Raw genomic sequence first — 26,928 nt, forward strand, 5'->3', positions numbered from 1 at the left:
AATTTTCTCCACTAAAATCTGATATGAAAACTTCCTTTTCAGTTTAATATAATACAAGAAGATATTACTGAAGTATAAAAGACATGCTTCTTACTGCTATAAAAATAAAATTTCATAACAAAATAATTGGAAAATAGCAGTAGCTAATATACTGTGTCCCATGATCTTAAGAGTGGCCAAAATGTTACACTGAGTACAACTCATAGACAAAATGACCGTCTCTTCCAAAAAAGAAATAAGCAGATACTAGCACATAACTTCCTTTTTAATGAACTAAGAGAAACTAGTTGTATAATTGAAACAAATTAGTAAATATATTGAAATATTTTTGAAAGAACAGAATAGAGAATTGTGGGAATTATTTTATCTTCCTTCTACTTCTTATTTCTCTATCTTCTAAATAAAATCTTCTTATGGTATCCTTGATAAGTGTTCTTATCATGTATATTATCAGTGTTCTTTAACTTCTTTTTCTTGTATTGGTCAATAGTTTTCTCTTCTCTCTTGCATTGCTCTTTCCTAAGAATTGTTGAAATTGAAGATGGCTTTAAGTGATAAAATTTGTACCTATATCAAAGAATATTACCCATAATTCTCCTTGTTTAAAATTTAAGTAATAGAACTCCCATGAACTGATTTCCAAGAAAGTTAAATGGTACATTGTGCTCTGTAAAATGTCTCCTTTAAACATGTTCTTTCCCTTCAGTATTCAGCTCCTGTGTTGGACTAGAGTTAGCTGTCGGGCATACTGATATGGCCTGTGGTTTTAGCAGTGTGTTAAAGAGTTACAGCCCTCTAGGCATGGTGGCACCTGACTATAATCCTAGCTATGCTTGAGCTAGGAAAACCATAAGTTTGAGGTCTACCCATAAAACCTATCAAAGCCTTGTTTCAAAGTTAAAATTTAAACAGAATGAGGGATGTAGTTCAGAAGTAAAGCTCTTGGGTAACATGAGTGAATCCTTGTGTGGTCATCAATAACACACACAGACACACACAGATGCTCCACATACAGAGTCACGACCGCTTCTTAGGGAGTTTTGAGTCTTGTGAGTGAGCCAGTAACAAACAAAAATCACACATACAGAGACTCAGATGAGCAGAGCTGTAAGGGAACTTCAAAGTCCCTACAGTCAAGGGAGAGGCACTGCTTGTAGTCTAACTAAATAAGCAACCAAGGCTACTGAGGGACAGATGCAGAGCTGAGATGTAAGGTCCTAACTGACTATGAAGATGAGACCGGAGAAGAAGGCACTGCAGGCAGAGAAACTGCCTTTGTCATCTCTCTGAGCATGACATGTGGCCGGAGCAGGTGACGTTACTCATCTGACTATTCTACGTACCATTCTTCATGAAAGAAAGGCATGTGCATTCACGGATGTTAGTGGCGACAAGTACTGAGCTTCTAACAGAAGCCCTGTGAACCAGCAGTGAAAGCATGCACAGTACTGTAGGATGGAAATCACGCCTGGGACGAAGTCGCAGGCCTCGCCTTTGGGGTTCCTCGTCAGCACCACGGCCAGCTCCCAGCAGACACCGAGGTCGCATGAGCAGAGTATTGGGTGCCTGCTCATGCAAGAAGACACTGATTGATCCCTAGAACTGTTGCACAGACACAGACACAATCTTCTGAGAAAAATCCTGTTTAAAAAACCTACAGTATCTACACACCAGTAATTCCCATGGCAACTTTGCGTGGAAATTTAGGATTAGATAGCTCTAAATCTTTTTAATTGAAGATCACTGCTTTCTCTGAACCTCGTTTCTTTCAGCCGCGTGAGTTTTCATAACCCCCCATGTCTGTTATCAACTTTCCACTTTGGAATGAGGCAGATTTTTAAACACAATTCAAAGGAGAGTGTGAATGTAACAATGGGGCAATTTTGGACGTACGTGGTTTGTAATGAGCAAGTTATGAAATGAAACAGGAGGTTTCATAGATGACATAAACACAGCACAGATGACAGCAGCATAATCTGGGGGAAAGCCAGCTGGTATTGCTTGAATTTTATTCACTAAATGAGCTCAATCTTTTGTTGCTTAACTGAACTCAGGATAAGAATGCATCATCTAATGCCGGAACACGGATTTGTTACAGGAAATGCAATGCGCCATGGTGCCTAAATTATAATTCACATTATAAACCAGCCAATCATCGTGGAGATGTCTTCCCTACACGGTGAGTCATCTAATTTACAACTTAAAGAAGCAATGACAATTCATCTTCTAATTCTATTTGTGATGCTTAACAATGTTATAGAGCATGTAAGTGTTTCTCTCAGTGCTAAATTTAAAATCAATATAAATCAGATGTGTCTGAATTACAAAGCTTTTACAACGGGAAAAAATAACAGCTTTTATTTTCAGTTCATACTGTGAGAAATATTTATTTATGTAATTAAGTAGAAATGTGAATTATTTTTAATTTTGATTCATCTACTTATACATCAGTATGTAACAGATGACCTATGTCTTCAAACACAATACGGATATAAATAGATACACCGAAGCAGGACTTTAATTTTGGTTTTAAGTAGAGGAATTAGTTTTTTTTTTTTTTTTTTTTTTTGGAACTGGGGAATCAAACTCAGGTCCTTGTGCTTGCAAGGCAGGAAGCAGAACCACTGAGCTAAATCCCCAGCCCCAAGTAGAGGAATTAGATTTTGTTCTTACCACCGAGTGGACATAACATTCCATTCTAGGGGCCTCAGTCTACTGAGTATTTCTCTTCCCTGTTCATTGTGTCCACCCTTTAGCTTCTCACAGGTTAATAAAAAACATCATCCTACTGCTTTCAAAACAAAAGTCACATTTTCCTTTCATTGGTTACAGAATTTTATTTGCTATGGTCCCTGTCTGACTCTGGCCTTATCTCATATTACAAATCCACCTTGTTCATTGTGACTCAATCTGACAGGCATTATTCTGTTCTTCTCAACTGCAGGATCTTTGCACAGGTTAATGCGTTTGCTAGAACACTCCTCCCATGGCGGTGCATCCATTCTATCATATAGCTTATGACCAAGCTGAACCGCGACCTTGTCAGAGAGGACTTCCCTCTTCCTTCAGGGCTACGGAGTCCTCTCCCCTATGCACGTGTTTCTTCTTGCAGCTCTTTAGTGCTCCTATTAATAAGAATTTCAAAGGACATTTATTCTATTCACTAAGCAGGAAGGGCAGAAACTAAGTCCGTATTAGTCAATATTATATTTTTAGCTCTAGTACACTGAGTGACTTTTTAGTCCTTTGTAGAAAAGTGCTGCTGGGCTAAATCAGTGAAGGAGTAAGTGAACAAGGAAAACCGTTTGCTGCCGTTATGCTGTGATGTCCATTGTTCAGGCTTCCCGAGACAGCAAGGGGAACTGCTGAGTAAGTGTCACAGTTTTTGCTGTTGCTGTTGTTACAGAAAAAAAAAAAAAAAAAAAAAAAAATGCAGAGGCACTCTCATTAAAAAAGCCTTATGTTCAGTCATGGTTCTGCAGATACAAGGTTTAGTTGGTGGTAAAGGCCTGGCTGCGGCCGTGGCCTGAAGTGAAGCAGAACACACGGGTGTGAGAGGGCGCAGGTGTGGCTGGTCTGGCTGGTGTCTGCCTCTCTCCTAAGGCCAGCAGTGCTCAGGCATGAAAGGTCCACACCAGTGCCCTTGTCTAAACCAAAGCAGCTCCCAAGGACTCAGCTCCAAACACTGCCTCTGGGTTGTTTCTCCTCCTTACTATGATTACCGTAGAACCTCGGCCGTGAGATCCAGCAGACAAACCATACTGGAGACACTGCTAAAGAGACACCATGGACTAACCGCTTCTCAGAGTGTACTTTTTCCATTTTAGAAGTTCCAGAAGAAAACTTAATTACTTACAGATTAACTTATGAATTATAATTAATTACATTGGGGCCCCCCCGACTATAGTATTTTTTTTCTTTTCCTTTCCTTTCTCTCTCACTTTCTTTTCATTCCTTCCTTTCTCTCTCTCTCTCTTTCTTTCTTTCTTTCTTTCTTTCTTTCTTTCTTTCTTTCTTTCTTTCTTTCTTTTCTTTCTTGCTTTCTGTACCAGGGATCAAACTTAGGACCCTTCACTTGCAAGACAGGTACAGTGCCACTGAGCTAAATCCCAGGCCCTACTGCGCAGAATTTTCAATCAAATACATACTGAGCACTGTGGATCAGTGGGTACCAGATATTTTACTCAAATCATGATCACTTCTGTATCATTGTTGGTCCTCGAGACTTTTTAGTAGAGTAATAAGAGCAAGAAAACAAAGAATAACCACTAAATAGCTCTCCTATAGATTATGTACACTGAAATAACCTGTGAATTATTTTTCTAAGAGTTTATCATAGCATTTCCTTCTACCAATTATGTATTGTCTGAAATTTTCAATCTCATGGTAGGCACTCAACCCTTACAAGTTTTGAGTCTTTTATGTCATAACTTTTCTCTCTCTATTTCAAAATCGAAATCCACCAAACTCATCTTATTCATTAGTATCAGTTTTGTTACTTGAGTTCATTTGTTTTCCAGGTTCTGTAAATGCCTTAGCAGCTGTTGTGTTTTAATGGGAAGACCATAGACCACTGATGGTAAGAGTCGTGCTCGTATCGTGGCTATGATTGTATGGTCATGACATAGCATTGAGTGGCTTCTACTTTCTAACCTTAAATTGGAAATTACCCTTCCTTGAATGCTGTCAGGGACCTAAAGAGAACACTCATGTGGATGAATCTTAAAAGTTAAATGATTTGAGATGGGCCGCATCAGAAGAAGTAGAATGTGACTCTCATCCTGAAGCCGTCCTTAGATTTTAGAGAGAAATGTAAGTGTGGCTCCTCTGCCTTCCCTTCTGAGTCTTTGAGCACCTTCTAAGTCACAGGACACACAAATAAACAACCCTCAGGGAAAGAGGATTTCTGCCCTCACACAGCTTAGAATACTAGTGTGATTGTCTTTTAGAAATATCTCCAAAATGAGCCCAATTTCCCTATGATGTCAGACCTCTCACTAAATATTTTTCTCTCACCAGACTTGCAAAATCTGAGTCAGAAATATTGACAACAAACAAACAAACGTAGAGCCCATACACAGTGCTATATAAGAAGTAGGTCTGTGATTTTGTTCTGTTGAGCCACTGATCGGGGGATTTCTGGCATCTAAAACATGTGTGCTGAAGGGTAATAATAGACAAGGGTTAAGAAAGAGGTCATTTCTTTGGTAAATAAGGATTTCTGAAACTACTGAAGAAACTAATTTGGTTGGGATAAGCATTTCAAATGTCAGGATAATCCGGCGAGGCAACCAGTGAATGTCCAATTTTTCACTTGGTCAACTAAGCCAAACTCCAGCTTCTCCAAATCTCTGTAAGTCTCTGTCCCTAACTGCAAAGCAGAACTCTCAAGTTAATGGTTACAATTTCAAATAAGAATTTCGATTCTAAACTGCATTATTCTTTACAGATAGGGGACTTATACTTGGGTTTCAAATCCAAAACATTTCCACTATTTCAGGTCTACTAGCAATGCTAATCGATTAACTGTTCACTGGACCTAATCCTTTTAATCAACAATTTTACCAGGACAAAAAATTTACTTGAAATAAAATCTTTATCATTTTTTCAACAAAAATTAAAATAATACCTATATCACATTAGTCTTTGAGTCCCTTCTTTTAAAAATCTAATTATGGAAGCATGATATGTAAAATGTTAGGTAAAAGGTTTTCAATATTCAGAAAGTCATCAAGAATATTATCCTCAAAATATTTTATTAAAAATTAATGTAATGAAACTAATTTAATCTATTTATGGATAAAGTGCAATCCCAAATCCTGCAAATTGTGATGAACTGCTTCTTTACTAATTTAATAGACCACACGTTGATGGTAAAATGCTTGTTTAATTTGCCAAATCATTAAAAACATGTATGCAAGAAAGGAGAAACTTTATTCCAAAGTTTTGTCTTCATCTTAACTCAGTATTTTCCATATAGTTTTTCTGATATTCAATGTATGAAGAAAAATGAAATTTGAAATATCAGTCTAAACACTAGAAATAAATAATCATTAGCATAAATAATCTTTCATGTGTAGGATAAAATATCTACATTGATTAAGAAATCACTTTGCTCAACATCTTCAGGGAAATTTGTAAACAGATCCAGATTAAAACAGATATTTTTGAGAACAGTAATTTCAATCCAAGGTATAATATATCTTTATGTACATGTCTACAATTTTTTATAAGTGCATTGGGACAATAAAGACATAGGATCCATTCAGCGGAATATCATATAAATTTGTTTTAAATAATGATCCAGTAAGTTTTTGCTGTCTGGAGGAAGACTATTTAGAAAAGCAAATCGGCATGGAGTGAGCTCTGACGTGATGTGGTTATGTTCAAACAAGTGATTCTAGCCACGTAACAATTCCAACCAGATGTCTATCCTACACCAGGACCATACTTTCTTACTGACTTAGCCCAGAGGAAATAAAGCATTTTATTAAGGATTTGGTCTGGAGAGTAAAGGTGTGTCTAAGTAGCTGACCACAAGGAAAATGTCAATACATTTACATTTATTTATTCTATTTATTAATCTTTTAAATTAAAAAAATGGTACTCATTTGCCATATAGAGTGCTTGCATTCATCACAGGGAGTTTGTATCTGTACATAAAATATCTTCTACTTTTCCTTCCTTATTCCTCTTTTCTCCCTTCAACTCTCCCCCTTTTTTTGGTGGCAACACTTTTTAAAATTGAGTTTATTGGCACATTTTAGGTGTACAGTACAGTTACATTCATCATTGGGATCTTGTACCTCTACATGACAGGTCTTGGTTCTCATTTTTTCCCCTTCTCCCTGCCCTCCCTTCACCCCCTTCTCCCCTCCCAGTTTACAAACACATTATTTCTATTTTTTCATTTTCTCATGTTTTTTCCCTTATTTCCTTTCCCCCACCTTTCCCACTTTCCCTACACCTTTATCCCTTTCCTTCAACCCTTCTTTATGGCATCTGTACATGTATCCTAAAGACTGGGATCTAAGAATTATATAAGAAATATATCGAGATCATTGGCATATACATGCTTGCAAAATAGAGGAATTCCCTCAATATGGAATATACTTTTTGCTGGTTAATCTTGAGAGAAAGTGGATTGGGTTTCTAAGAGGTGGTCACATCAGGAGAACTCTAACCTCATGACGGGTGAACCCACTGATGAGTTCACAACTTCATGAATGGGCTGTTAAGAGGTGCGGCTGAGTTTGAAGCCATGGCACACAGGAGCATGGCTCCTCCCTGGCATCCCTCTCCTGTGCTCTTCCACTGTTGTCTTCTTCACGAACAACATGACTTAAGTAGCTTTCCTCTGCTAGGCCCTTCTGTCACGGTGTTTCTAGCTTAGGTCAGCTGATCATGAAATAAGACCACTGAAAGTGTGAGGCAAAATAAACTTTGCAAGTGTCCTAGTACTGAAGAGTTAGCCAACATACAGGGGCACCCTTTTCTGCATATCCCAAACGTGCTGCATGCTGTGTGGCGCCTACACCATGTGAAAAATTCTGTCAGACAGCATCTTCTTACCCTAAGGCCTAAGTGTGGGAGGTGCAAGTGAAATGATTTGTTCTCTACTTTTGAAGGAACATCAAGAATGCCTTAGGCCACTGAATTCCCAAAATATTTCCACTGTTCTAGGCCTTTCAGTATTGGTTTCTTAGTCTGCTTTGTGCTGCTATATGAGAATACCACAAACTGGGCAAATTATAAGAAATAGAAATGCATTAGCTCACAGTTCTGGGGTCTTGGAGTCTAAGATTAAGCGGGAGACAGCTGGTAGGGACTTTCTAGTTACAGCATCTCATAATGGGAGGCAGAAGGACAAAAATGTGAAGGAGAAAAATAAGAGGAGAAAATTGGTGAACTCAGTTTTTAAGGAGGAAGGACCCTGTGCCGATGGTAATAGACTCATGCGACAGCCCTGCTCCGTTCCTGAGGGCAGACTCTCTCTCCTAGATGCGCAGTTTTTTTTTGGGGGGGGGATTTAGCTCAGTGGTTCTAGTGCCTATCTCTTGCCAAGTGCAAGGACCCAAGTTCAATCCCTGGTACAAAAAAAAGAAAAGAAAAGCAAAGAAAGAAAGAAAAAAAAAACTTCTCCAAATGCCCAGCTTCCTAATACCACTCCACTGTGGACCCGGTTCTAAAAAGTTTGAGGGACTCATTGAAACAACAGCACACTGTGAGATGGATAGCCAACTGTCTGAAATGCTTGCATCTTATCAAGACTCTGAATGTGCTGGACACTTGTGCTTTGCATTGTGCCACTAACAGCAGCTCAGCTTGATTTTCTGCGCCATATTCCAAATGTCTGGATCTTGTCAGATTATATATGTATTACAAGAGAGTGAAGGAAGATTAACATAGCATGAAGCCAAATTTTTTAATATCTACCATCGCTTATTTCAAGGGAATATGAAGAGTTTCTGATTCGCTTTTGAACCACACTGGACAGAATGTATCCAGCATATCAGAGCCGCCTGTGTAGTACTAATCTACTGCAGCAAAGACACTGCACGTAGCAAGGAGGAGACTGTAGTCACTGTCTTCCTCCAGTGTCTGTGTCAATTTTTATAGGAGCAAATTGTTAAGTAGGAAATAAAACAAACAATTTCTAAAAATTATTTAGATCTTTCTCAGTGACCCCAGGCTTGGCCATTCCCTTGGAGCACGATATTACTTGGCGAGCAGAAAAAGGGAGTTTCGGAGATTTCCAGTCACTGTACTCGGTCACAGTCCTCCACTGGAGCCGTGATAGCTTCCAGACACACCGGAGGTCACAGTGCATCTTAGGTACGGGATTGTCTAGAAAATCATGAGCAAGTCCACCCACACTCTCAGTGGACACGCTGTGAGAAGGACTTTGGCCTGGACTTCAGGAATTCCCTGATTTAAGTATTTTCCTACTCTGACAGGGACCGTACTGTGGTGATATTCTGGTTTCCTCGTATAAATGCCAAATATGATATTTTGGCCCCGAAGTCACAGAGCACAGGAATCATCTTGCTTCCCAGTGTGGTTACCCAGTGCTCATTTCGGCCGCACATATACCAACGCGGTTACCCAAACAACTGAATGTGTGTGCTTTTAGTATGAGAAAATCACCGTCAGGTCAATTGCCATAGCGTTTCAGAGTACTTTGTCCTAAAGACCTGGCCTTTCATTCCGTGGATTTTAGTCATAAAATCCATTCAAATCTAGAAAGAGGACTATCTTTTCTAGTTTCCTCTTTTTTTTTTTTTTTTTTTTTTTTTTTTTTTTTTTTTTTGGTACCGGGGATCAAACTCAGGTCCTTGTGCTTGTGAGGCAGGTGCTGGAACCACTGAGCTAAATCCCAGGCATATTTAGCTTTTTTTGGGCGGTGGGGGGGCATCACCTTTCTTTCTCACTCATCCGGCCCCAGTTACTTCTTACAGCACAGTGAGATCGATTCTCCTGAGTCTGGGAAGCTGTGCTCCATTTCCCATGTGCCACATCTCCTGGGCTGCACTTCAGGCCCTAATTTGATTACAATCCCTGTCCAGACTTAGCTTCCAGTGGTGAAGCAGCACCACTCGGCCCTGCTCTTTCAACCTCATTGCAGAGCTCCGTCCTGAGAGGGATTATCTTAGGGTCATCCCTGGACTATCAAATGTGAACCACAACTTACACTTTGCAAGCTGGTTTCTCCTGAAAAGAGCATTTCTACCACCTTAGAAATGATATAACTGTAAGCAATTTTATGGAATAAGTTATCTGATATATTTTCAACTTAATGTATCTATTCAGACATGACGATTTCTTTACTTTACTTTCAATCTCTTTCCACTTTCTGGTATAGCAATGTTATCTCATTTGTGAAGATATTTGCTCCCATGTTTCTAGGAAGAGTCCCAGCGGCATGTTTCTACATCTGCTCCAGGAAGTGGTCAAGCCACTGAATTCTTTGTTAAGATGCCTGCTTCCAAGCTGAGAAACACATTTAACAAAGTTTATATCCCAACCACTCTCAGTCTATGCTTACTCCCCAGCATCTTCTTAACCACATCAATAGTCGGTGGAAAAAGGTTAATTCCCCCTTAATACACGTATGCAATCCCTTGTTGGGTTGTCTGTGACTTTTCTTACTGACCCACTGTCCTCAATAAGAGGTGGGGAGTGTGTTGAAATTTAAGACACAAGTCTCTGCATATTTCTGAAACAAATGGAGAGCTGCAGCCTTTTATGAGTTATTTAGAAAATTTGAAGTCCTTTGAAGGTACAAGGAAACATGAGACTTCAAGAATATGGGTGCAACAGTTCAAATCTGCTGAATCTGTCTGATCTACTTCCATTCTCTTCCCCTCTGACCTGCCCATTACTTATCTTCCTTCCTTGGGATTTTTGCCTTTTCAAAAGTTTCCCCTGACACGTTCTCCTGGTGCAAGAATTTAGAACCTCTTGTTATATAAACAAGATGAATGTTTCAGTACGTGTATGCAGTTTTAATTGAGTGAATAACTCTACTCTTTTTGTCTCTCTCCAGAACACCGAGTTCATTTAGCAAGTCATTCAGCTTTACCATCTATGTTGCAATTATTTTCTTGATATTTTCAAATGCCCATAAGAGTCCGAACAAATGAATATCTTTTTATTCACAAAGGGATATAGAGTTTTTCACATGGTAGAGTTTTAACCATTTTACCTCTACACACATGTACTAAGGATTCTTTGCATCCTATCTACCACAAGTGAAGAAGTCTTCATTTACACAATTATCACAGCAAGTCATCCATTCCAAGAGCGCATTGTATCACTGCTTTCTCACTCCTGCAAATAAGTTTCATAAATTGAGTTCTCTTGATAGTACTCCGAGAACAAAATTGACAGTGCAATACATTTATGAGGGAATACTCTTGAGATTAGCACCTGCAGAAGATGACATGATTGAACTCTTTGGGAGGATAATCAAGGAGGGTATGATGAACATTTCATCCAGCCACATGGGATGACTGACACTAGGATAGTGTTTCAGAGTTGACCCGGTTTGGGCAGATATCAGAGCACCACACACTTGTCGGGCAGTAGGAAGGAGGCAAGAGAGAATGCACAGCAGCCCTCTGTGGAGGAAGCGTACAAAGAAGGCTGCTACCTGAGTGCCCTCTTCCATCAATCCTATCAGAAGATGGGAGAGTAACTTCAATTTTGTGACTGTCAATCTGACTCCTATATCAGAGAATCTGTTCTAGGTGGTAATTTATTTGATTTCTGTCAAGCTTCGAAAAACTGGTTTCTCATTTTCTACAATAATTTCTAAAGCTACCTTCGCCATGGCATTTTTTTTTTTTGCAAATAATCTATCAAAGACTTCTAATTCATACCTTATTTGATTGTGATTTTCTTCTATTGATAGTACTGGATATTACAGCATCAACTGACTTTCAGTACACTCTCAAGCACCACGTATTTCTTTTAGGGATTTCCTTCTTATACTCAATATTTTTATTTCAGAATAACATTCCACTGTATGTATGAATCGCAGTTTGTCCAGTCATGTAACTGAATGGCATATTGGCTAAAAGAGCGTCAGTCTTAACAGCTTCTCAGTTTATATAAACTTAGCCAGGTTTCATCCTAACCATAGCCCCTTAGCCTCCCTACATTAGAACATTTACTTTAGAAACTTATAATTGTAAAGACTTTCTCCCTCTGCTCTTTTGAGATTTTAAATCTTGGCCTCCTGCCCATCTTCCAATGAATGAGCCTCTCAAAGACCTGGAGATCCTCACCTTGGAAGGAGACACTTCCCCTGCCTCCCAGTTTCTTTGAAAGGGTAGAAGTTAACTTTGAAAAGTATCGATTTGAAGATGTCTGTGGTCTGACCGTACAGCCCAAATTCCTGAAGTCCTCTAGCACTTCTCCAACAGCTCATGCACCACTGAAAGATGTCCCCACCTCTTTCTTCGGAAGTTATCTTCAAGGCCTTCCTTCCATTGCAAATGTCTTGAACAAATCATCTTCAGTTGTATAACTTTTCCAGGGCAATTTTTTTCACAGTTTTCATGATGTCAGTTCCTCCACGTAAAACCCACAGAGCTGCGGGCCTTATTCACCTAGACTGCAGACTCTAGGAGAGCCTTACTCTAGTTCTAGTACACACAACTATCCATCCACATTAACAATCATATATGTTCAAGATAAGTAAGAAACATCTGCACTCCCATATTTATTCAACACTATTCACAAACACTAAGAAATGGAAACCACTAAATATCCTTCATTGAGAAAATGGACACAGTGGAATATTATATGGCATAAAGAATAGTAAATCCTGACCTTTCCACCAGCGTGTGTAGAACTGGGTATCATTACGTTAAATGAAGTAACCAAGCGCAGAAGCTCAAGAACTGTATGCTCTCACTCACATGGAATGTAAAAAAGTTGACCTGGTAGAAACTGAGAGTGGAATGTTGGCCACCAGAACTGTGGAGAGTAGAGGAGGGAGGAAAGGGAAATGCTAATAAAAGAGAGCTAAGTCGGAGTCAGCTGAGAGCAGGCAGTTCTGGTCTGCTACACTAGGGTGACTACAGTAATGGAGCATCTGTAAAAGTTTTTGTGAATCTGCGAACAGAAGTGATTCATTTTACCGAGGAAAGGTGTGTTTCCTCCTGACGCCCTGTAGGGGGAGGACGACACGGCTGAGGGTCATGCGGGGTAAGGCAGAGCTAGAGTCCGTCTGCAGGGAAAGGCCATTCTACAAGTGAAAAGGGATGGTCTATCCGCAGGAGGAAAAGGCCCGTTTACAGACATAAGCAATAGCCGAGGCTTATTGTAATTCTTTGACTGAGTTTATGTACGGAGCCTACAGTTTTTTTTTTTTCAGCTTTAAATGAGTTTATTGGTACATTTTAGGGATACAGTACAGTTACATTCATTGTTGGGATTTTGTACCTCTACATGACAAGTCTTGATTCTTATTTTTTCCCCTTACCCCTGCCCTCCCTTCACCCCCTCAGCCTACAGTTTTTATTGAAAGTATAATTTTAAAATTATGATTTTTTCTTCTCTTTTATCTATCCTATTTTCCTATGGTTACATATGTAGTTTTTTATTTTTGATTTTTTCATCTCCCTTGAAAACCAATTGTGATTTAATCTTTCAAGTAAATTCTGACATTAAATATAAATATCTTGTTCTTTACTCCCTTTTGAAATATATGTATACATATATTGAAAGTATAATTTTAAAATTATGATTTTTTCTTCTCTTTTATCTATCCTATTTTCCTATGGTTACATATGTAGTTTTTTATTTTTGATTTTTTCATCTCCCTTGAAAACCAATTGTGATTTAATCTTTCAAGTAAATTCTGACATTAAATATAAATATCTTGTTCTTTACTCCCTTTTGAAATATATGTATACATATATAAGCCAGTGTTTATGGGCCATCACAGAACTCCCAAGCCTTGGTACCTTACGTAATTGTCACCCCCAGCTCTATTCCGGCTCTTAGTGAAGAAAGAGAAAAGAAAGCACATATGAGTGAAAATAAAAACTCTCTTAAGGACTTCAGTCATGAGTTAATATGTGTTCTTTAATGGAATGCTTAAAATCAGAGTAGACTAATTTAATAAACATAGTAATTATTTTTCCATCTCTTCTCATTATACCCACTAGCAAGAAGTGAGGAAGGACCAGGGAAAAGCTATAAAAAGTCTATGAAATTTCCTTTCTATAAGTTCGGGTTATCATACATAAACTTTATTTATTGAATTGGAGAATACTCAACTTTTATTTGCCATAGATTTTGTATAATAATGAGATTTTTTTCAGGGATATTTTGCATAAGTTTGGAGTACCTATGAATTACAGAGATAATTTGGAAATTTATGTGAACATTGCATAATACGCTCATAAATAAGAAAGCCAAATGCAGCTAAAGTTTTGGAAATCTTTTCATTTTGCTCTCCTCTGTTCACTTTTTTCTATTTTATGAGAAATAATTTGGAATTCATATCTCCAAGGAAGCATACTTATAATGCACTGTAATAATCATGTGGCATAATGAAGATTATCATGCTGTTGTGAATCCTGAGGACTGGGTCTATCTGTACCCATTCATCATAAAATCTATGGAGTTTAATGCAAAATCTGCCATATTTCCATTGCCTGATTACAGGTATGTTTGACTTTTTACCTTTTTATGTCAATGAAAAAATTTCTTAGAATTTGCTATATATTTCAATTACTCTACAAGCAGAATAGAGAAAACTTATTCATAGTCAGAAAAAATACCGAGAATGAAACAGTCAGAACTCATGGTTATTAATCTCTCTACTCCCGTCAGCTCTTACCTCTGGCAGTATCTTCCTTAGGACAGGATCGTTATTGCATATTTTATTTCATTGGAAAATTTCTCTGGGTACCAAGCAATTAGATACAGGGAATCTTTGTATTTATCTCTTCAAGAAAGTGTATCAGTATGTCTTACACGGAGCTGTCAGAAATGAATACTATTTCTTAATACCCTCTTGAACTGCCACCAGGAGTTAGTCCCGACAGGGCAGGCTTGCCCCTTCATCCTTTATCCTTGGTTCTTGAACCTTTGGTGGAAGGAATTTGGTGAGGACCAGTAGGGAGCCACACGGAAGCACACAGGGCCATGAAGGCATCTGCAGGACCAGTGAGATTGAGTTCTTTTTTAAGCACCCAAGAGTTGCTCCTGAGTTTCAGGGACCTTTGGCTATTGTGATGCGTGTTGACATTGCCCTCAGAGGTGACTTTGGAAGGAGGATATCTCACAAAGGTCTTCCCTGCCCCTTTCTGGGTGTCTTGTTTCCTCAGGGTCCTTCATCACAGAAGAATCCCAGTCAGTCCTCAGCCCAGAGGGGAGGGCCTTTAAAGAAGATTTCCCTTTCTGCTTTCTGGATGTAAATCTTGCTGAAGAGATAGCACCACACATCAGAGGACAGGCACAGTGGATGCATAACTTTAAATTGTCAGTGTGCTCCATGGGATCTCTGTAGGTTGAAACTTAAGAAATGATTTTAAATGTATTATACATTAATGTGTCTTTATTCTTCAACTGGCAGCGTGTGCTACAGTGAATCCTCTCCTCGATTTGTCCTATGGGTTTAATAATGTGTAACTACCGCTCTAAGAAAATTGCCCTGCATATTTATTCTTCCTACCTGGCCAGCAGTTTTTAGCTTGTGCTGATTATTTTAGAATATCTGTATATACACCAGAAAAAGAAGCAGTTAGATTCAGCACTTACTTTCTTAACAATCCTATTTCTACAAGAGACTGCTGTGTTACATTTAATTACAAAGCAAATATAAATCATTTAGGGAGATCCAGAAATACTGCGTGGGTTTTCTCTATGCCTTCAATTGTATTTAACTGATTGAACCTTTTTTGTAATTGACTGAGAGACAAGAGGGAGGAAAGATGACTGCTTTCTGTAGCAACTTATATCCAGTGTTAAAGAAAAATTGTAGTACAGCAGATAAGTTAATCAGGCAAAGGAGATTTTTTCTCAACTACTGCAGTAGAAGATAGACTGAACTCAGTTTCATTGAAGCAAAAGGTGAGAGTGTTTCCGCAGTGGGTGAGGGATCAGAAGGGCCCTGGGGGAAGAGGAATTTAATAATCCCTTGGTGGGTTTGGCCACCCTTTGCCAGTTGAGCCTCGCCTAAGGCAGACCCCTCCCCTCGAATTGGCTCTAAAGGCAGACTCCACCTTTTTTCCTGATAACTTTCAAAGGATAGCAAGGAGGTCATTGAGAAATATTCATGGACTGTAAAAATTTACATCTCAAAGTGGCAGAGAAAGAATTTGCCATTGGAAGATGTCTAAAGTAAATGTTCTGGGGTAAATGTTAGCGAGAAGTCTGTAATATCTGTGGGGGCATTAATGCTTGCTGATTACCTGATTATAAATTATTATACCCAAACTACTTTAGTTTTGCTTTAAAATGGAAACTGTTCTTTTATGCAAATCTGCACTTTAAAATATCAGAAAGCAATGCTTACTTTGACACTTTACCTAGAAAGTGTGATATATTTTATTCATATCCAAACACAACAGCTGCATAAACTGAATCTTTATTGACCAACATGACCCTGAGAAAATGATTAGAAGGATTCAAGAGGCATAGTACAGGAAATATGAAGAATTCAGTAATATTTGGCCTCAAGTTATGAGACTGAGTCAGAACTATAGCCTGGTGAGTGATTTTTCCTCACAGTTGTTTTATTACTACAGAGTCTAATTGCTACCCGAAATAGAGCACACATGCAATATTATTTGTTAAAACAAACACTCATTGATAACTTTCCTGGAATAATAGCTCTGATTTATTTTTTCACACCTTATGACATTGTATTTGTTCAGATATGTGGATTTATTTTCTGTAGACATAAAAGCAAAAGTTATATTATTCCCCATCAATCGTATTTGACCGTATTTATTAACTATATTTTTCTATTGCAGAATTATGATATTCTAATGCAGTCTTCAATAAGCCTGTCTTCACAAAACAGTCAGAAATCAAATAAATATTTACATTTAAAATTTTTTGAACATTTACTGTTTTCAGCTGAGATTTGTTGTTTTCTTTAAAATACGTATGGTTATAATTCTGATTAAAATATATATACTTTACACAGAAATATGGCTTAAAATTATTTTCCATAGGTGATTTTATTTAACGTTCACAAATAAAGGGAATAAATTTTTGCCTGATTTTACATCCAAAGTAACAGAGCAGGGACTCAAACATGTACACTGGTGCCCTCTCGCCCTCCCTCTTCCAGTGGTTTCCCAGTCCATGTAGGCTGCTGTAACAAATTTCACAAGTCGAGTAGCTTAAACACAACAGAACTAGATGGCTCATAATCCTACAGGCTGGGAAGTCGAGATGAAGGCACCGGCAGATTTGTGGCCAGTGAAATCCGACTTTCTTGCTCACAGAGGTCCGTTAGAGTTCTCTCCTCTGTGGAGGAAGGGGAAGGCTGCGTCCCTGGGCACAGTGTGCTTGTTTGCTCCTCACTACTGAGTGCTGAGGACTGAATCCAAGGCCTTCACACTGGACTAAATCTCCAGTCTGTTACAGGGTTTGGGGCCCGAGTCTGCTTCTACAGGTGGTTTCTGGGTTCTTGAGCAAAGAATTGGTCAAGATGAGCACAAACAGTAACATGCCTTACACTTATTAAAGGTAGGAGAACACAGGTTCTGTAGAAAAAACAAGGCATCCTACAGGAAAGAACAAGCTATCACGAAGAGACACAACAGCAAGGGCCTACCAACGCCATCCTTTCTGACCTTTTCAGACTATGGAAGAGCTTCTCCAGTTCTCGCGAGAAGTGCAGGTGTGAGGCTTTGGGAAATGAGCTGCCCTGTGTCCGGGGATTTTGTGATTAAAAGCTTACAACTACTTTTCCGCCTAGTTTTAACCATGCCTTAGCCAGCTCCCCCTAAAAAAAGATTTTTTTTTTTTCTTGAGGCAAAGTCCCATCGAGGTGCTAAATTACCCAAACAGTGCCTGAGTTCTCAATTCTGCCTCAGCATCTCAGAGCGCTGGGATTACAGGCATACAACCCCACCCCAATGTGGGAGTCTCCTTTTACGTTTAATTTTACTGGTACAATTCAGATCTCCGTAATGATCACATCCCCATCGGGAATTTGTACCTCTGCACGCTGCACCTGAGTCCTCATCTTCTCCCCGTTCTTCTCTCCTCCCTTCAACCCCATTTCCCTCACTATTTCCAAAACCCCTTTTCCAGTTTTTTCTTTTCTCATTCTTCTTTCTTCCTTCATTTCCCCCTCCCTTGTCCCTAGTTTCCCCTTCCTTTTGAGCAATTCTTTTCTTATTTCATATTGTCTATTATACATTTCGGTCTTTATTTTCGTTTTCAATTTCTTACACCAGAAAGATGATGTGATATTTACACGCACATCTGATTATTTCACGTAAGAGTATAGCTTCAAGGTGCATCCACTCAGCTATAAGAATTTCAAGTTTATCCCTCTTTATGGCACATTAATACGCCATTGTACTCCCCCCAAAACCCACATCTTCTTTATCCAGTCTCCAGTTGATGGGCAATTGGGCTGTTTCCAAGATTTAGCTATTACAAACTGAGTTGCTATAAATGTGGGTGTGCGTATATCACTGTGGTGTGATGCCTTTAATTCTTTTTGGGAGATAACCAGCAGGTGAATAGCTGAGTCAAATGGGACCTCTAATCCTACTGATTTCCATAGTGATTGCAGCAGTCTACACTCCCAAAAAGAGTGGAGAAAGGTTCCTTTCTCCCCAGAGCCCCACCAGCATTTTTTGTTCATTGATTTCTTGATTTTTAGCCATTCCTCTCAAGTAAGATGAAATCTCAGTATCATTTTAATTTGCATTTATTGAATTAACAATGATAGTAAACATTTTTTCATATATTTATTTGCCATTTCTACCTCTTCATCTGAGAAGTGTGTATTCATTTAAGATGCCCATTTTTGGATTGAGTCTTTAAATTTGGAAGGGTCTTTTTTTTAAAATTCTTTGTTTGTTCTAGATATTAGTCCTTAGTCTGAGGAACAATTGGCTATAGTTTTTTTTTTTTCCCCACTCTGTGGGCTGTCCCTTCATTTTGTTGGTGTTTTTTTCTTTTTCTGTGTTAAAACTTTTCAGTAGGATGAGATCACAGTTGTTGATTCTTTATAGTATTTCCTGTGTGATTGGAGTTTTGTTCATGAAGTCTTTATTACACCTAAGTCCTCAAGAGTTCTACTTAGTCTCTCTTCCAGCAAATTGAGTGTTTCTGTTTTAATACTTATATTTCTGATCCATTTTTATTTTAGTGCATAGTGCTTGAGTTTAACTTTAGTCTTCAGCATGTAGAAAGCCAGTTTTTCTAGCACAATTTATTAAAGAGGCTATGTTTCTTCCAGTGAGAGTGTTTGGCTCCTTTGTTAAAGATAATTTGGTTGAGTGTGTTTGGAATTGTTTCTGCATCTTCTAATCTGCTCCAGTGATCCTCAGGTCTGGTTTATTATTAGTTTTTTGACAATTACCATGCTGTTTTTATCACAATATCTTTGTAGTATAATTTCAAATCAGGGATTGTGATGCCCCTGCCTTGCCTTTGTTGCCCAGAACTGCCTCAGCTATTCTAGGTCTCTTCTGGTTCCATACGAGTCTTGTCTTGGAGAAACTATGTTGCTGGCACTCACTGCCCGGCCATCTTTCTTCTCCTGAGTCCTGGAGTCATTTTTGTAAATTCCAAATCCCACTCCTGAGGGCTCTGCTCTGTGATCTAATCACCAATCAAAGCTTCACATCTTGATACCAGGTCCTACTGGACACAGATATCAATTTATGAATTTCAGGGAGATGCCACCATTCAGGCTGTAGCAATGTTCTAAAAAGCAGTTGCCCAAAATGTTTCTGCAGCTTAACAGAAAATAGAGTCAATCAGCAAAGAGTTGATTTTTCTTCTTAAAATGTTGGTATGAGAAAGTGCTTTCCGAATTAAAGCAAAACAAGCATGAATTCTAAATTTATATGTAGAATAAAACTGTATTACTCAGTCATTTTGTCTTGCAGTTTTCTGTAATGTTGGAAGTACATTCATTTGAACATCCTATGGGTGTATTCACCTTGTTGAATGACAAAATCAGTTACAGAAAAGTAAAACCTTTAATAGGATTCATTTGTGATTGTCATAGCTTATTAAAATCACAGAGAGGCATGTGTGCTTGTTCATTTCCACCCGATTCACTCCCTCATTAAAAAACCATCCTGAAGTTTCATACCCCTCCCAAAGAGCTTTACAAGAAGGGTGACAAATTTGTCTGGTGTATTACTTAAACATCCTTACAATCTTATTATTCAGGTTGTATCTGCTCATGCAAAGTAAAATGTTGAACAATTTTCTAACTAATTCAAGTAATTTATGTAAGCACTCTGACTAATTTAAACCAATAAAACCACTTTTATTCAGAACAAGTTTATTTATCTTCATTGCCTTAATAATTGTCCCTAATAACCATTCAAATTTGCCTGCAGAAAAACCACATTCTGAATTAAAAGTCAAAATGTTAAGATGTTCAATCACCTCAAAAGGAATTGAAAGAAAGCAGCCTCAAATTACAAATGACTTTCATTTCAAACTTGCTTTTCCCATCTGGAGTACAAGCCTCTCAGCCAAATTGCAGTCCACGCGGATTTTACCATGCAGCTGAATACTGAGGCATATGTCCGCATCTATATTTGTATTTATCTGTCTTCATGTTGATTGGCATATTTATAGTTACAACTTAGCCCATCAAAAGAAAAACTGATGTTTTAATCTTACAAGCAAATTTTAGTCCACCTTAGAATATTGTCCCTATTACAGTAGGAGAATTTTAGGGTACAGTAACATTCACACTCCAGAGTCAAGACTGCTATCAGCACCCAGTATATGTGGTAACTTGAAAATTGAGAGTTTGCTTTAAATGTTACTCCTTCACACTCTTCACATTATATTACATTTATTTCCTCCTGCAATGGTGGAAATAAACATGACTTAAGCACACATCTCCTACTTATGTACTACGAGGGGGAAAGTGGCTCCCTTGGCAGTGGCCCTGACGTGTGAGCCCCTGAGCTCAATAGCCATTGCGTATGTATAAGCATGGCTTCAAAACATGGTGAAGACCTTAAATGTACAGCAGCTAGGACTCATTTTCTTCTGGACACTAATGACCTGTATTTAAATCCAGCCCCAGTTTCTCTGCGGTCATGAGCCTTCTGTGACCTGCTATAGAAGCAAACAAATCACATAAGCGACATATAACTCATTCATTATTTATATGCCTTACAAGGGAACAAAGTCATTATCCTTACACAATAGCAGATATATTATGCCCAGCTGTACAACAAACCCCCGTCCTCTTAGGACAACCAGTAGCACAGGGTATTTTCATATCCACAACAATTTCCATTGAGTTTTAGCTAGTGGCAATGATGTTTATCCATTTATGGAAGCCAGTTTCAAAAAGTATTTTCCAGATACCTGAGTTTTTAACTAAGTTTGTGCTTGCTTATTCTGTATTTACTATGAGCCTTCTATTTATGTTTTTTCTCTACATGTCAGATGAGCTTATGGGATCCTCAGCATTCATTTCAAAAAAATCCTAATGTGGGCAGAATGTTAGTGCCTTGGCAGGGTACAGTAAGACACATAATTGAGAATGAATTTTATTTAGGCCAAACTCTTACTCCTGTTTGCAATTAAATAAGTTTAATTCAAACTGTATGTTTTATGTAACATGACGAACATATAAGCTCTTAGATTATGGAACTGAAAGGAAAATTTTCTTCTTAGATGAAGAAAGGCTAATTTGGGCAAATATAAACTAATGAATTGTGGCTTACTTGGATTATGTTACATAGCTAGAGATAATTCAAATCAGAGATTAAATAAGTCATTAATATAATATGCACAATGGTTTTGATTCTTTTTAATCATTTACCTTTGCTCCCATGATTTCCTGAATGAACAGGAAAAACTGTGTTAAAAAATGTCAGATAGTATGCATGCAAAATTTACAACTCTTTCACATTTTTTAGGTTTACTTGTAGATCTTCCATTTCTGTCATTTTAAACTCAAGAATCAATTTTTTATTATTATTCTTTTTCTCCTATTTATTTTGTATTATGTATTGCTCAGTGATAACCACTGTAGATACTGTTAATTTTAATCATGTTTCCTAAACCAAGAGGTTTAACCTTGAATGGCAACAGACCAAGATACCAGAAATTTTCCTGTATTGTACAAAAACAACTTTTTTCTGTGTCATGGTAAAACAACGTCTCACCATGAGTAGTATCAATACAGCATGTGGAACCCAACACCCCACACCTTTCTGGTCCAGAGTGGAGACTGCATGGTTGTCTGATGGCTCTAACACCACACCCTGAAGCCCGTTGGCACAATACTGATCTGGCCACAGTTCCCGAGGTGGCTCCCAGACAGTGGGAGATGCAGACAGCATACAGAGGCAGACCAGTTGCTGGAGACATGGGATTCTTCTGGTAGATGGCTTTCGCTTGGAGATGGATCCTTGGGGAAAGTTTCATAGCATTATATTTCAGTCTTGTTTTCAGTTCACTTTTTCTTCTCCTCCTCCCCTCTTGATTGCAGGCAGACCTGCATCAGGGCCTAACATCTCACTGAGTCTTCTGGATCCTACACCTTTCCCCACACTAGCTTTTCCCTGAAAAGACTCTCTAGATCTAACTTTCTCTTCTTGTTTGCCTTTGGCAGTCTCCAGACAGAAACAAGTGGAACTGAGAAAACACATATCCAAGTGGGTGGATGTTTGGGGCTGTATGGTATGGTATGATTTACTCATTACCCCACTTTACAAGCAAAGATAAAAATCATCCAGTCTGGTCAGTGGGGAAGGAGAACAGTTTGTATAAGGCAGGCTTCCAATTCCTAAAACATGTAGCATTGGTGTGTTGCGAAATGTTCAGGTCTTGGAGGGTAATGCTTTTGCATGTGTATTTATTTGGACCTGTGAATGTCAATGGTTAGAAAATGTCTACAAAGTGGGAGGCATTAATTCATGATGAAGTTCTCTTAACCTCTTACCTTTGAAAGGAATGGCATGAACAGGCAAGTGAGTGACTTGGTGTGTGAAGGTTTGGCCTCCTCTGTGATGGCTTCTGAAGAACTTTTCCTTTGCAGGGGAAGAGCTGACATTTCCGAGCAACAGGGTAACAATATAAAAGATTTGTAATGCTCATGAGATGTTTGAATGCTCAGCCGAGGCAGAGGATTGAGTTTGGTAGCGAAAACCTGGAACCCTAAGACATGGGAGGGATTATCTGTGTGGATGCCCTTGGGCAACTCATGTGCTGAACCCCTGAACACCTGCATCTGCAGAGGTGAAGAAGCGCTTTCTCTGGCCACCAAGATAGGTTTCTTCCCAGCCAAAATGAGGTGTGTCCACTATCATCTGAGGAGCTTCCCTGACTCCATCTCATAAGAGCTTCATCTTTGTCTCAGGCTGAAAACTAAGCTTCAGTCTCAACACGACTTACCTGGAGATGTTATTTCTCTGAGAAATGCTGTGCACTGATACCTTTGCAAGAATGTGTTAGAGCTACCAGCAAGAGAAAGAAGACCATCCCTGGGAGCAGATGATGAGATTGTTAGATTAGGAGGATCTAAGTAGAAGAATGGAGAAGCCAGGATTTGTTAGGCTGGGGACACTTTAATAGAATGTGGTTTGGAATTATGGAAAGTTTCCAGGGAATGGATCAAAGTTGCCACCACGGTGGAAGTTACTTGGGCTAGCATGAAATCTGCTGCTCTTTTTGAGATCTAGAGGAGATGTTGACTAAAGCCAAACAGTGAAAAGAGTTTGTTGACCCTAACGACAGAGTAAGCAAAATTAACATTCATAATTTTTAAGGCCCTCTAAATAGAAAAGTCAAGAAACTAAGGGTAAGGTGTGAGGTAGGAAGCATAACCTCCTGTCTAGATGTTTTAGATCTGAGATGTGGGATGCGCTGGCTTGCAAGGGGGCTTAATCACAAGGCAAAGCCATCCTGTTTCAGCCTGAGAAGTACACAAGGTGCCGGGCGGGGGAGAACATGGGAATATCTTGAGGATTATTAGTCACATGATCCAAGCTGACATCGATATACAGAGGTACAAAGCACTATTCATGACAGGTTCACCTTTAATAGAACAATCTTATTAGAACCAGGTTGAAATCCTCCATCCTGCCTCACACCTGTGAGTTTCAGAAGCACACACTAGGGTATCCATTTCACTCTGGCTTTCACAGCAGACTCATGAACTATGAGGTAAGAGTGATCATACTGGGCACTAATCTCTGTAATGGCCTCCTGAAACAAAAATGATAAACTGAGAAGTATTGAATTCTGGAAGAGGGGAAAGATATTAATGAGAAACCCTATTAAGTTCTCAAAATGCTAGGCTTTCTGGTTTCTATCCCATGTCTTTGTTAATATGCTAGCCTTCTCCCGCTGAAGCTGGAAGGACTTTGGAGCACTACTGTGGATCACAGCAGTGTCCCCATCCCAGATGCTGTGGTAAACACTGTGTCATTTCAAACCAGGCTAACGAGGCCTCTGGCACACGGATTATGGTCATCAATCATCTATTCTGCGTTACATTCCTTTCCATTCTAATCAGAAAAAAGCATCAGAAACAGTTTGCATTCAGGTGGGATGGTTAAAAATATTTATTTATTACAGCAGTTATATAAATTCTCCCACCCTCCTCTGTCATAATATAATCTGGAAAATAATCTTGATTTGCTCAGCATACCATACAACAGTACACTAAGCGATTGCATTCATGATATGAAAATTGGGCAGGATGAAAGGTCTTTTCGTAACTGAGGTCCTTGCTACGACACAGTCGCTCAGAGGGTGAGAGCCGGGCCTGGGAAGAGTCAAGCCACAGCTATTCCACAAACTGCTTAGGGCTGGAACGGTCAGGGGGCGCCAGCCCATCATTGCCAAGGTAAATGACAAACTGCTGTCTTTTCTCTCTGCTACCACAAAGAAGAAAACACGAGATCTCATAAAAATCTCTAGGTTCTACAGACAGCACATTCCACACCAAGAAATATGGCTCCAGTGCCTGTGTTGGCGGCACAGAAATCTGACGACTTTGAGATAAGTCTAGAGCAGGAAAGGGCTCTGCAGCAGTTACGGGTCACGTTACCAGAAGCCCTGTTTCTCAAACCCTGTATCTGGCTGTCTCTAAGGCATGGGAATCATCCGTGGTGGAAAAGATGTGGTGGTCGTTTTATAGGAAGCTCTGCAGGTTTCACTGAAACCGAGGTTATGCGGACAGCTACCAAAGAGAAACCCCACAAGCGGCTGAAGCGTAAGAAGCCTGAGTTCGTAAAGACTTAAGGCTGCAAGCCAAAAATGGACAAGAGCTGTATCACAGCACTAATCAGTGACCTTGGAAGGATAGTAGGGAAAATCATCTTCCATGTAGATCTGCTGCTATTGGAAACCTGCAAAGGGGGTTCTCTCGGTATGCAAAGAGAAGAAATCAAGGATGAGAGGAGCAACAAAAGCAAGAAACAAACAAAGCTTATTTTTCTGGGGCAATGGCTAATGGCCTGACCGTTTACAAAGGAGCTTGGAAGAAAAAAGCAGGAGTTTCAAAAGCCAGGAAGTCTGAGGAAGAGTCATAAAAGTGAACATGCGAATGTAGAAAAAATATGGCGAATTTTTTGTTTCACAGGTTGGCAACCTCAGGAAAGCGTGTACCGAGGGACAGACATGGAACAACCAAGTAGGAGAGGGAAATGATTGGGTAATTGATATTACTTGTAGTTCATAATCGGTTGTCCAAATTCTGGCATATCAGGTACATGAATTCAGTGAGATGGAGCCTTTAGTTCCAACAGAATGGTCTCCAACTTTCCAAGGCTGTACAATTACAGCAACAAAGAAGTACAGTCCTTCAGGAGACCAACCAGCTATTTGGTAGTGAGTCATCTAAATTGGACTCCCTTCTCAGAAGGGTTGCCAGGTTGAACTCCTAAAGATGGATGCCTTTGCAGGTATAGATTTTGCATTCCTCTCGAGCTTTGGCATTACTGCCGCCAAGAGGCATACATGATGAATGGTAACATCTGGCCAGGAGACAGACTTCACAGTGAGGGGATACAAGAGAAAGACATCACTGTGGGTCTACCAGCTGAGTGATGTATCTCACCAAACAGAAGCTGTTTGCAATCCTTGACATCTTTCGAAGGACAGCGGAAAGTATTAGTTCCAGTGTGGGCACTCTGAAGCAACAGCATATGTGTATGAAATTCAGAACCTCTGTACTCTGTGATTCTGGGTCTGATAGTCAAGGGAAGGCGTAAGCGTTTTGTCTTGTCATTACTTCCAGTGACTCACTGGGGGATTTTACGCTTCCCATGCCCAAAGTCTGGTTCCTAGACTTAGCTTGTTGCTGGGGGACACAGTGAAGTTCCCCCTTATCTGTGCACCACCATGCCGCCACAGTGCTCTACACAACATGCTACGGCAGCGTGGAGAACAAGGAATCACCAGAAGAAACTGATCCTGATCTACGAGGGGAGGCAAGTCAATGAACAGATGTTTGGAACTTAGGTGATCCACTTGGCTGTCTCTTGCTCTTTTTTCTCCCTGATATAATGCCAAACAGATAATATAGCAATCCTGACATAGAAGAATATAATAGCGAAGAGTCTGGAAATCTAAAATGGGAAAGTTAGTTTCCCACTGCCAGGTGAGTCAGGGGAATTGGAAAGGACTTTGGGGAAGGAGTAAATGAGTTGCTGACCTCATATAACTGTAGCGATGAGGTTGTAGTTCATTCTGTCACCACCTCACTTGTAACTCAAAAGAAAGGATCCTGCAGAAGCTGGCCCTGAAGTTATGTGAGATGAGTGTGCATGGAAACTGTGGAATACAACATTTAATTATCCTGGAAGATGTATAATCACCATTCTGAATACATATGTTAGTCTTCTGTGGGTCCTTCTTCATTTTCTTTGCCTGACCCTTCCCTCAGTAAATCTCCTGCACAGATAATAGTATCTAAATATCAACACACACACAATGCTGTCTTCTTGGAGCACCCACAGAATTCGATAGAAAAGAGAGAGACATTATATTTATTTTTTTACTTTGTACATGCCTATTTTCCCTATATTATAACTTATGTATGCACCTACATTTCCCTCCCAATTGTTTAAAGTCCTCACATAAAGAAATGATGTTTAGTTTTTACCTACAGCACTCAATAAGTTATTCAAATTTTAGTACATACTTAAAATAATAAATGACCAATTATTCACAGGAATTATAAAAATAAGTTTTGAAGTCATTATAATGTCAGTGTAT

This window comes from Fukomys damarensis, unplaced genomic scaffold, assembly GCF_012274545.1.
Source record: "Fukomys damarensis isolate Sample0158 unplaced genomic scaffold, DMR_v1.0_HiC HiC_scaffold_27, whole genome shotgun sequence".
NCBI classification, from domain to species: Eukaryota; Metazoa; Chordata; class Mammalia; order Rodentia; family Bathyergidae; genus Fukomys; species Fukomys damarensis.